Raw genomic sequence first — 11,268 nt, 5'->3', positions numbered from 1 at the left:
GGCAGGGACAGCCCCGCGCCCGGGCTGACGGGAGCTGTAGTTGCACGTTGATGGTTCATTGTGCCTCGAGGCGGCTGCGGGAAAGGGAGAGCGCCGGGCTTCTGCATTCCCGCCTTCGCTCCTCTGATGTAAATAACACATCGATTCCGTGCCGTTCCTTTTTTCTTTCCCTTTCCACGCCACGTTCAAGGGAGTCTTTCCTTCCAAGCCAAGCCCTGCCCCATAAGCCGTTTTCACTGAATACGGCTAAATACCCGAATTCAGACACTGCACTAGGAGATACATTTATTAGAATATTTTAGTTTATTTTTTTAACCGAAAAAAACATATTACCAGGATGGCTTCAGCTTCTCTGGTTTCTGGTTGAAGTCTTAAAAAAATAGAGTCAATAAATAATTTTGAATGTGAACTAGGGTTTACAATCTTGTATAGGGGAGAAAAAATAAACAAAAAAAACCACAAACACCAGCTCTGGTAGGAGTTATCCTATCAAGAAAGCTGCATTTAAACTCCAAGTATGTGCAAGAAAGAAAAAAAAAGTACCAGGCATGAAGAAAAGAAAACAAAACATTTTTATACATTTACATATCTGGAACTGAGGAACAAATACCAGTACCTTAGAAGTAGTCTGTGTCTGACATCAATTTACCATTCTCTGTCCCAGTAGTAATCAACTTTCTTACAGAAATTCCTTCCTGTATCACCTTTAGGATAAAAGATTCCACCAAAAGTGGAGTTCATTTTTAGTTCTAATAGTTTACCCTTTTGAACTTTTTTAAAACAGTATTTCATGGTTGCAAAACCATGTCCAATGAACTAGACCTATGGGAAATTGGCAAAATAACTATCTTTCCTTCTCTAGATCCCCCATATAATGGGATGGCAGAAGGGGTAATGGTCCCGGGGTGAGTGAATTGGCAAGGCAGCTATAAAAAAAAAGAGACAGAAAGTAGAGAAACTGTGTCACAAGCATTAATCAGAAGAGGAGAGAGAAATGGAGATTTTAGAAAAGAAAAAAAAAAGTCTGTCCTGTCAAGAACAGCTTCTCTCAGTTCAACAGATGAATCTGTTCTCATTAATTTGGCCTAATTTGTTGATTTAGTCAAAGGCCCCATATTTCTTTGAGATTTACCCTTTCCTGGTCTTAACCATGAACAGACTAGACCTATAATGATGAGAATGATAGTGAATTGTTCATTTTAGTCTGGGAAATGAAGAATGCCAGGCAAAAGGTAAAATAAGCGAGGGTATTCCACAAGCAGCTGAACTAAAGCAGCCTTGGTACCTGGGCAGAGCATTCCTGTATCCTCTCCCGTGCACCCTTCCCTGCAAAGCCATAGTTCTGCTCCTATGCTGCCCACGTGCCACCTCAAGACCCATAACTATGAAAGGCAGGTATCATGACAGACTTGGAGATGCATGTGCTGATCATCTGGCCACAGCAAATGTAATGAGGTTTTGCTTCAGTCTTTCCTTCCACAGTGATTCTAATTTTGATCTTTTTCCTTTATACATTCCCCAAGTTTCACAAAGTTTATGAGCCCTTTAGCCTTCGATCAGATTAGGTTGGAATTGACTCAGAAATTGCAACAGGTTCAAAAGTTACTGAAAAAGTTTGGCATACAGTGTGATTTCATAAGCTGTGTTTCCTTAAGAAACATGAACTTTTAAAGAAGAGAGAGAAATAAATAATTGAATTTTTAAAAAAAAAAAAAAAGCCTTTCCCAGGCATTAAGAGCTGTCATATTTCTTTTGGCATTCAGATACAGCCAGATTGCACCCACTGTTTTTTGAACTCTGTTGAAGGAAAAAATCCTTTCTAACCACTGCACATTTAGTATTTTAAGTTTCCAGATAATTCTTTCCTCTCCTTGCCAATTGACCTAGGGTCACATAGCAACAAGAAAAAAAAAAAGACAGCCTGAAATAGTGGATGGCAAGGGGTAGGTCACTGGGCAGCTTCACTGGGAAGCTTCTGGACTTCAGAAGAAAAAATACCACATTTAGCTCCAGCTGCACAGCATTTATTATATTCTTTCTCTGTCAGCAATGTGGTATTTTAATGCAAAATAGTTGTGACAGTTCAGCTCCTAGTACAGATGAAGTAAGAGAGGCATCTAGATACACCATACCATACATTCTGCGCATGTTTTTATTGGCATAACTGCATCCATCCATCCATCCATGCTTTAATGAGTAGGGAAGTCCATGAATAGTAATTCTTGCTTATTCTTGCTTTATTTGCTGTCCTTTAATTTAGGTTCCCATTGTTTACCCAGGATCACTGGCTGGTTTGGTAGTCTATTTTTGACAGGTCACTAGGAAAGAATACCTCATTCCTCTCCCTAAAAATAGCTCTCAGCAAGTTCTCCAATACAGATGGGTTCAGGAAGGGACACCAATGTCTTTCATCCTTAATTACTAGACAGAAATCTGTGAAGTATCAAAGGTAGGCTGACACTAAATACCTGGGGTGGATATTAATTCCCCTTGATTCCAGGGAGAGGAGGTTCCGAATTGCCCGTAGGGTAGCAAATTCTGCTTGTGAGGTGAGAGACCTACATTCATTTCTATGGGTGGAAATAACTCTCAGTAATAATTAAATTGAGCTGCACAGTGGCAACCTACTCTTTGACTGTAACTTGTAGGTGGTTTGTGATGTACTACAGGTGTAACATTCTTAATTTTGATAGTATTATATTTAGTGGTTCATAGTCAAATCATACGTCAAGATACAAAGATAACGATGATGATGATATAATTTACTCTCTTTACATGTTATTATTACCAGGAAGAATAACTATTAGCCAAAAAAAGAGTATTGTTCAAATGCCTGAGAGGCCCTGCTTAATTTCCTACCTTTAATCTTCAGTGTCATTATGATCACATCCTTCACATCTCCATCACATGATGGAGAAAAATGAAAAAAGGCTTTTCTGCATTGCAGCTGAAACTGAGAAAGTTGCCTTGTAAAAGTGCATCTACATAAATAGACCAGTCCTTGCATTGTGGAATATGCCTCTTTCCCAAAAAGCCAAAAACATTTCTGGCTACTGATTAGACCATAAAACTTCCTGGAGCTCTTGTTTTGACTAACTCTGTGCATCTCAGCTTACTGTTTTGTAAAAATGTGTATAACATCTCACAGCAGGCCTGGAATGACAATTGAATGGATCTGCAGCCTGGCTCCATCATGTGAACAGGAAAAATAATGTATTTTTGCATCATGTTAATTGACAGAGTAAAAAGTCCTGAATTCTCTTACTATGCCAGCTAATTTTCCTAGAAACTTCTTAGCTGGCTATAATCCTGTCTTTGCTGCAAAAAAGTGTGCTTTATACATTGAGATAGTTAGCTTGGCATCACATCTTAGAAAAAAGTCTGAGACCTTTCCCTGCAGCATTTCTCAAGGAAATAACTTTGTAATTTCTGTCTTTCATCCTAGATATTTCTAGTGTCACCATGGTATCTAAGCTCATCAAAGAAACTGTGTGAGGTTGTCGCTAGCTCGTGTAAGTGGTTTATCTAGTCAAAAGCAACAATGAGCTAAACATTCTTAAAGTTATGTGAACACCTTTCTTGGGGGTCAGGGAGCAGGGGGAGATGAGCTGAACAACAGCAAGCGCTGCCCTTCCTGTGTAGGTGAGGGCAATTACTGACTATAGGCATCTGACCAGAAATAAATGCCTGAATAAACAGTATCCTGCTTATCAATTGGGTCTTGATCCTTGTTCAGGCTTCAGAGGTAAAATGAAAATGCTGTTCTTGGCTCTGTGATGTATTTTGAGTCATTTTTTCCCTAATTCCCACTTTGGGGCCCTTAAAGCTATCTGTCTTGTTTCTCTTTCTTCTCCATCCCAGAATGAAGAATAGCCTTTCTTTTTTTGTAATAATTTCTCCATTCAGTTTCTGAGGGCAATGAGGCAGTTATTAGCCCAGAAGGTAATCTGATTACTGAAACGATGTAGCTGCTAGTGATTGACAACAAGAGGTGCAGTAACCTACAACCAATGAAATGCTGGAAAAACAAAGCATAAGCAAAGTGGAGAGATTTGATACAGTACATAGAAGCCTTGGCACATCAACTGCCTTATTGATATTCATTCTGTTCAGGGATTTACATATCAGATTTCAGGACAGTTGATGTTTTTCCAAGTTGCCAGTTTCACAAATTCAGGCTTTATCCTGTAATTCACTCTGAGCACTTTCTAGAGCATGTTGAATATATTCTACAGTGACTTACACACTTCTTTCATCCTTTTGGGCTCCCATCAGAGAATGGGTGGGTTGGAAGAGGTGCAAAGCTACAAAAGTGTAATGAGTTCACTTGGGCAACACTGAAGATGTGTAAAGTTGCACAAAACTCTCTGTGCTAATAATGTAAAGCAGAGGGTTTCTGTAACTAGATATAATGCAAAAAATGGGAGAGGAAGCATCTTGGCAGTCAATTAAGCTAAACTGAAATAAATCATTACTTTATACTTACAAACTGAGTGAAATGGATATAGGAACCATTGAGACTGAGGAAAAGGGTATCTTGCAATGCCATCTCTACTGCAATGTAAAATTCCTTCACAAATTATGCTGCCATTTTGTTCATTATCTTCCCAGCACTGTCCACTTCTTTGGAGTTCTCTGGGCACAAGACAAGAAGCATCCTGTAGACAAAAGATGTATGCAAAATATAGCTTGTGCACTTCTGACAATTTCTTACTGAAATAATTTCCCTGTCCTGATGCTCTGAGGTAACTTATTTGGAAAAAAAAAAACCAACCTGTTTAAATAGGTAGCATAGGAAAGAATTTGCTTTCTGCTCCAGTCCATTTTTTTTGTTTCATTTAATTTTTCTGAGAATCAGGAAGAATTTTGTTCAGGAGCAAGAATGCAAAGGATATGGACTGAACAAATTCAATTTCTGGAACAAGCAACTGTATTAATTGGTTCTGATGTCAAAATATTTCAGTGGAAGTCATATGTCTGTTAAAGTCTCCTCCTGCCTTATTTGCTTATGACTATTGCTGCAGAAGGATGATGAGAAGCAATATTAGCTCTTCACAGTAAATGGGGCAATTGTTGAGACCACATGTTCAATAACTCCTACCAAGGTGACACCTTAGACACTGGAGCACTAAACTATACTATGTGCTTGAATAGTCAAGGCTGGAGTTTATGGTTTATGCTCATTCAGTTGTTTGAGTGCTTAAGAGTCAAATAGCAAAAAAACTGTGTCATATGAGCAGGTTTCTGAGCTGCTTGGCACATACAACTCTCCTACCTTTCTTATAGATGGTGCTAGACAATCAAAATTAATTTCTCTCATCATTCAAGAACATTCCTATTCTAAATCAGACAAAGCTAAATCTGTCTTTGAAATGTCTCTGAAAAACACCTGGTCAGCTAATCTGGAATCTCAGATAAAATGAGACCTAACCAATGAAGAAAACAAAATTCTCAGAAATAATTGTGTGTGTCTGTAGATGCCCAGCATGGCAGAATGATAATCCTTTTAAGTCTTTCTGCAAGGTAGGACAACTACTATTGCAGATTAAGTTTGATGGAGTTATAATGAAGCTTACTTGGTAGAATAGTTCACTCCGAAGTAAATAACCTATTGAAAGTGTGCATACAAGAAATACTGATTTGAAGAACAAAAATTCAAAGGTCAAGACGGACATTCAGCATTATGGCTGATATCCGCAAAAGGGGCCTCTTTAAGTAGATAGCAGTAAATTATGATTAAAATCTCAGGTTAGCTTTCCATCTTGTGCTATCTCCTTACAAACAACGATCAATACTTGCTTGAAAATAACACTCAGAGTGCATCACTCAGTTGCATTCCTAGGCATCTGCCTGTTAACAATATAATTTTGTTTTTCTTATGCATCACTCTGAGTCCTCTTTAATGAGCAGTCTGTCTGCAGAAACAAGTAGTTATGGTGAGGTCCAGCCCAAGAGAAGCTTGAGGTACTGACTCATTCTGAAACGCTAAGGGAAAGGTTTGCTTGCAGGTATATTTAGACTATAACTACACAAGGACACTAAGCTACGAGAAACCCCTAAAAATTAGGTGGCCATAGTTTTAATGAGGATTTGATTATGCCTTTTGGGTGTCTTAGTTTGACATTGTTTTATATTGAAAGATGGTAAATGCGTTTCAAAGTGTGTTTCCCCAGAACTTCTCAGAAAGTCTAGTGTCAGTTTTGAGGTGAGATCTGAAGAGCATTACAGGGAAGATTGATGCCTCCCTTTCACTGGAGGAGTTCAGATTACTTGTTCAGGTTGTGAGAGGCTCGCTGAATTCTTCCCTCCCAGCTTAATATGCAACTGCTACCTCCCATAAAGGTTGGAGGGGTCTTTGGCATTCTGTGCTCTCAGTCTCTTGTTAGGGACGCTTAATTTTGTGAAAATAATTAAACTTCCACCAGATATGCAACTGGAACCTGCCAGGGAATGGGGCAGAGAAAATCCTGCCATTCAAAAGGCTAATCTGACCACGAGGTGAAGAATATTTCTCTTGTGATCTGTCTCAGCGATTAAGTCGTTTTGACAAACACATCAGCATGTGTTTGACTCAAATACAAATTCACTTTCTTTTCACAAAAAAATATAACCTATGTGTTAACTACTTTGGAGAGTTCTTGAAAGCTTAAGCTGTATGTGAAAGCAAACTACCAGCTCTGTCAACCTGACCAGCTATAACCTTTTTCCTTTACAGATATTCCAAACCTAGGCAATCTGAATTCATAGAGTGGATGTTTTTTCTGATCTCAACAAGAACAAAATCATGTTTTTATTGTCAGTGATCACAGCTATTCTTTCAATACTTTCTGGTTTGTTTGCCTACTCATATAAATCAGTGAGTCATATAGCCCCAGTGCTCTCAATAAACTGATTTCTTGTCTGAAAGTTGTGTCTTTTCTCTCGGTTCATGGCTCCATGAAACAATGATCCAACTCCAAGTCTTGCCTCACACAAACTTAATGCATAACATGTGAAAAGAACTTTTTGAGGAGCTAGTATCCTTCTAGAGTTAACAGCCTACTTCATTTCTAGGAATCCCTGTCTGTAAGCAACTTATCTCCTCTTTAAATACTGTGCAAGCACAAACTTGGACAACGCTAAGGGGATAGTTATTAATTGCTGGTATTTAAAATCAGGGGGAAGAATACAATGCAGTACAGTAAGTACACACTCAACTATAGTATCACCCAGGGCAGTGTATGTTTTTCTCATTATGCTTCTCCACCCACATCCCACATTTTCTCATCCAAATCATGACTGGGGCCAGCCATAGATAGCTTAGTAAGAAGTTCTTCAATTTTAGCATGGCTGCCTGTGCTAGAACCAGTTGACACAAGGACTGCTGTGGTAGGACAGGAGTAATCACCTCTTTAGTAACCTTTTGTCACATGCTGTGACATGACCAAACTGCTGAAGCTCAGCCTTTTCCCAGTAGGGCACACCTTGCAGGTAATTGTGCTGTCAGTCTGCTCCATGGCAGTTGTCAGTGCTCTGCAGACTGAGACATGCAGACCTCCTGTAAGGAGGACATACCATGCTCTAAACTTTAAAACTCTATATAGGATGAAGATGAGCCATGAAAAACTAATTTGACTCTATTTATCATCTTAATTCCAAAGTTATCTGAGAGGAAAGGTACCAATTAAAGGTGAATGCTGCTCCAGAGCTAAGTTTTCTTAAGGAAGTACACTGGTCAGAATATTAGATAAGCACCTTTTACAGCTTTGATGGTTCAGTCATGTCAACATTTAGAAAGCAATGCCTAATAAAACCATTAGGCCACCTGGTCCTGTTTTTTATAGGAGTACAACAGAACCACGGTTATTCTTCCAGCAGTTTGAATGTTTTGAGACCTGAGCTTTTTTTTTTTTTTTTTGGTGCATGAAAGTAGATGTACCTTGAAAAACAGGTACTGTACCTTTTAAACTATTTTTAAATAAAATCCATAGTGGCATTTTCATTTAAATTACTAAATTTAAAAAAACCTTGAATTTTAATGAGATCTTGAAGATGAAAAATTAACTCCCTTGTCTTTACTAAGATCTCAGCTGAGACAACTCACTGTTTACCTGTCCTGAGGCGAGAATGTATGACTTCACTCTAGTACGAAAGGTCTGAGAGTGTTCCCTCTGACTTCTGTACCTTTGAAGTAGGCCTGAGATGAGTCAAGGTATATACACTCAGAAGAATGAGGAAAGCTATACATTATACAGAAGGAAGTCAGTCCAATGTCTAGGTTCCTATCTGCAAAGAGCAGGAGTGAAGAAGCAAGCAACCAGCAACTCACTTCTCTCTTGTCCCTGATTTTGGCCAAGTCTTTTACAGGAATGGGAAGTAGCTGGCTACCCACCTAATCTTAGTGCTCTTACTCTGCTGCTTCTGTGCTGGAGAGTGAAGAAAGTGATGACTCACCACACCAGTAAAATGAATGTGTTGCTTCTGAAGGACAATGAGATGTCCACATGTATATGGCAGACCCTACTGTTAGGCATCACCTTGTGCATCTGTCTCCATGGTACATTCCCTACCCTATTCTCTCAAGGAATTTTTCATTACCTTCTACTTTGTTTAGGCATAGCTTTACCCTTAAGTCTTTTCCAAATTTCCGACAGAATACACCTGAGAGATTAAGCATGGAAGCATCTGGGCACATTTGGTAGAAACTGGTGTGTGTCCCCCTGGTTTTTTTGTATCATAATATTGTACATAGTGTTTTCCACAGTGTAGGACTAATATTCAACATAGAAGTCCTGTGTGGAAACATGCAGAATGAAACTGTCTTTCAGAGAAGATGAGTTTTCATTGACCTCAGGAGAAGTTGCAAATGCTCAATTGTTTTGGAAATCATGCTACTTTCATGGGATCCCAAGCAAATATAAACACCTAAAAGTTTCAAATTTTGTGGCTTTTAGACATTACACTGGTTTGTGTACTAGTCAGGAGAAATAGTGCTAGGAATGGACTAACACTGAGCATATCCTACCTTCTTCTGCTGTCAATCTGACAACTGCACAGTACATTTTAAGGCCCAGCATACAACAAGTTTGCATACGACAAATTATAAGCACTTCAGGCAAGCATGACACCATACGCTATTGGTGGAAATGTTTGGGGCACATCCATTCTGAAGCTTTCCATGCAAAAATTAATTTTGGTTTCCCAAGTATGATACCAACACAAAGAAAGTAAGGAGGAGAAAACAAAATGAAAGTAGGTTAAAATAAAAGTCAGCACCTGATTTATATGCTTTATCAAAATATGGCACCTACCAGAGGCTGACTGGCTACAGTTTAAAATAACCTATTTAAGATGAGGCAATTTATCATTCCTGAAAGCCCCACAAATGCTGGATTATTAGGAGTAAAACATACTGGGTCTACCCAGGGCTTTAAGTCCACGGCTGGCCTGCTAGCAGGAAATTCTCATATTCATACACTGATGTACCAATTATTTTAAAATGTTGCTGAGGAAAGCATAGTACAATTTTAAAATTCATATGGAAGAATAAGAAAATGTATATTGAAATAGAAAAGTATCTACCGTTCTTTAGGTGTCTTGGTTAATCCATAAAATATGGTCAGGATACCAGCTTGGTCTCTGCTCCCCCTGGATATGTTCCCAACCTGTAGTGGCTCTTGGCCTGGTCCCATCATGGTGCAGAGTGCTGGAGGAAAGATGGAGCAGAAGGGGAAAGGGGGCAGAGCAGCACAAGGCACACAGCACAACCTTCCCTCTGTTGGCATGTCAAGCACAGGCTAAGAAGCAGAAATGTTCTCTATCAGAATATAAGAGCCAAATTTCTCTGTACAACAAGCAAATCTGCGTCACACAGAGTCTCAGTTACAGTGCTGCCTATATGCAAAACTGATCTTATTATTCTGGGATCTCTAATTTGTCATCATTACAGCTGGTTTCCTGTGGCTCCTTAAGGAACATATTCATATTTCTGATTAATAAATGCTTTGACTTTCCTACATAATCTATTATTTTGTCTATCTAACCTATCTAATTTCAGGCTTGTCTCTCTATCAGCATTATTTATATAGCATAAAATTAGCTGCAGTAGCTCACATTCCTTTTGGCAAAAGGAAATATATCCGTCTGGAAAATTGCAAGGTTGCAGCTGGAGCTTGGCTGGTGCAATATATTTACAAGTGTCAAAGTTCATGCCAACTCTTTAATGCAACGTCATACTTTCTTGACAGGTGAGCTCCTGTCATACCTGGCTTATGTGGAACATGAGTTCCAACACAACAAAAAGTCAGTGGAAGTTCTTGTAACAGACAGTTCCTGTTTATACAGCAGCCATGGAATCAATATGCAGGATAAAGTATTGCATTTTCTCAAGTCATTCACTTTTTATTTCATCTCAGCAAATCCCATACGGCTGAGGCATTTTTATAAGAATGTGAGCAATTTTGAGCTCTGTGGAAAATGCTGAGTGCTGTTGGATGAAGGAAGAGAAGGGCAGAAGAGGAAAAATACATTCCTTTGAATGCACTAATATAGAAAGCAATTAAGGAATATGACAATAATGAGCAATCATTCTGTCTCGTAATGTATGTTTTACTTTAAAGAGCAGGTGATGGCTCCTTGAAAACAATAATAAGTAACATAATGAAGCCCTGTCTACACAGGCATGTTACTTCAAGTATTTCAGATGAGTTGTCTTGAGCATATTCGTAATGATTGTTTTAAAGTGGCTGGGCATTCTTTTTTTTCATGAATGAAACCCAGGCTCACCAGTCCTCAGCTATGAGCTGCATCCAGTTTATGGGAGGATTCTGCCCATTTTTGAATGATTTTCCCTCATTGTATAATGTGATAAGGTTTATTTGCTGTCTGGCCCCTGAGTGCCCTCTTCTGTTACAAGATTATCTGGATCAAGTATGTTACCACTCTTGCTGAATGCTGATGGCTTCCTTTGCAATTCCCGTATGTGTGTGTTCCTCCAGATGCACACATTTTTGTTGAGCACCACCTCTTCCCCTCCCCTGATACTGTCTCATGGGTTGTGTGTATCAGCACATTCAGCCCCAATTTATAGCACGGCCTCAAATATTATTATTTGTGACTGCTGGTCAAACTGAATGCAAGAGAGGGACATTCCTGAGAAATGGACCACTGCTGCCATAAAGCAAAGTAACACTGGCATTTCTACAAGACCTGCAGGGATGTGAACAGGACCTCCAGGACTTCTAACTGGCCAGAATAGGATATAAGATATGAAAGACTGATCCATGGCAA

The 11,268-nt window shown here is 39.1% G+C and overlaps 1 long non-coding RNA gene across 1 annotated transcript; it reads right to left on the bottom strand.

Annotated features, from left to right (window-relative positions):
* Positions 1-280: 280 nt before the first annotated feature.
* On the bottom strand, positions 281-11,250 carry LOC108447563. The gene is made up of 2 exons (XR_001863203.1): positions 9,562-11,250; positions 281-4,658 (listed from the first exon to the last, which is right to left on the bottom strand). It is a non-coding gene; the product is annotated as an uncharacterized LOC108447563 (long non-coding RNA).
* Positions 11,251-11,268: the final 18 nt, after the last annotated feature.

Source organism: Corvus brachyrhynchos, unplaced genomic scaffold, assembly GCF_000691975.1.
Source record: "Corvus brachyrhynchos isolate BGI_N302 unplaced genomic scaffold, ASM69197v1 scaffold56, whole genome shotgun sequence".
NCBI lineage: Eukaryota > Metazoa > Chordata > Aves > Passeriformes > Corvidae > Corvus > Corvus brachyrhynchos.
Note: the sequence above shows the minus strand (reverse complement) of the source record. Positions and strands in the feature narration are given on the sequence as shown.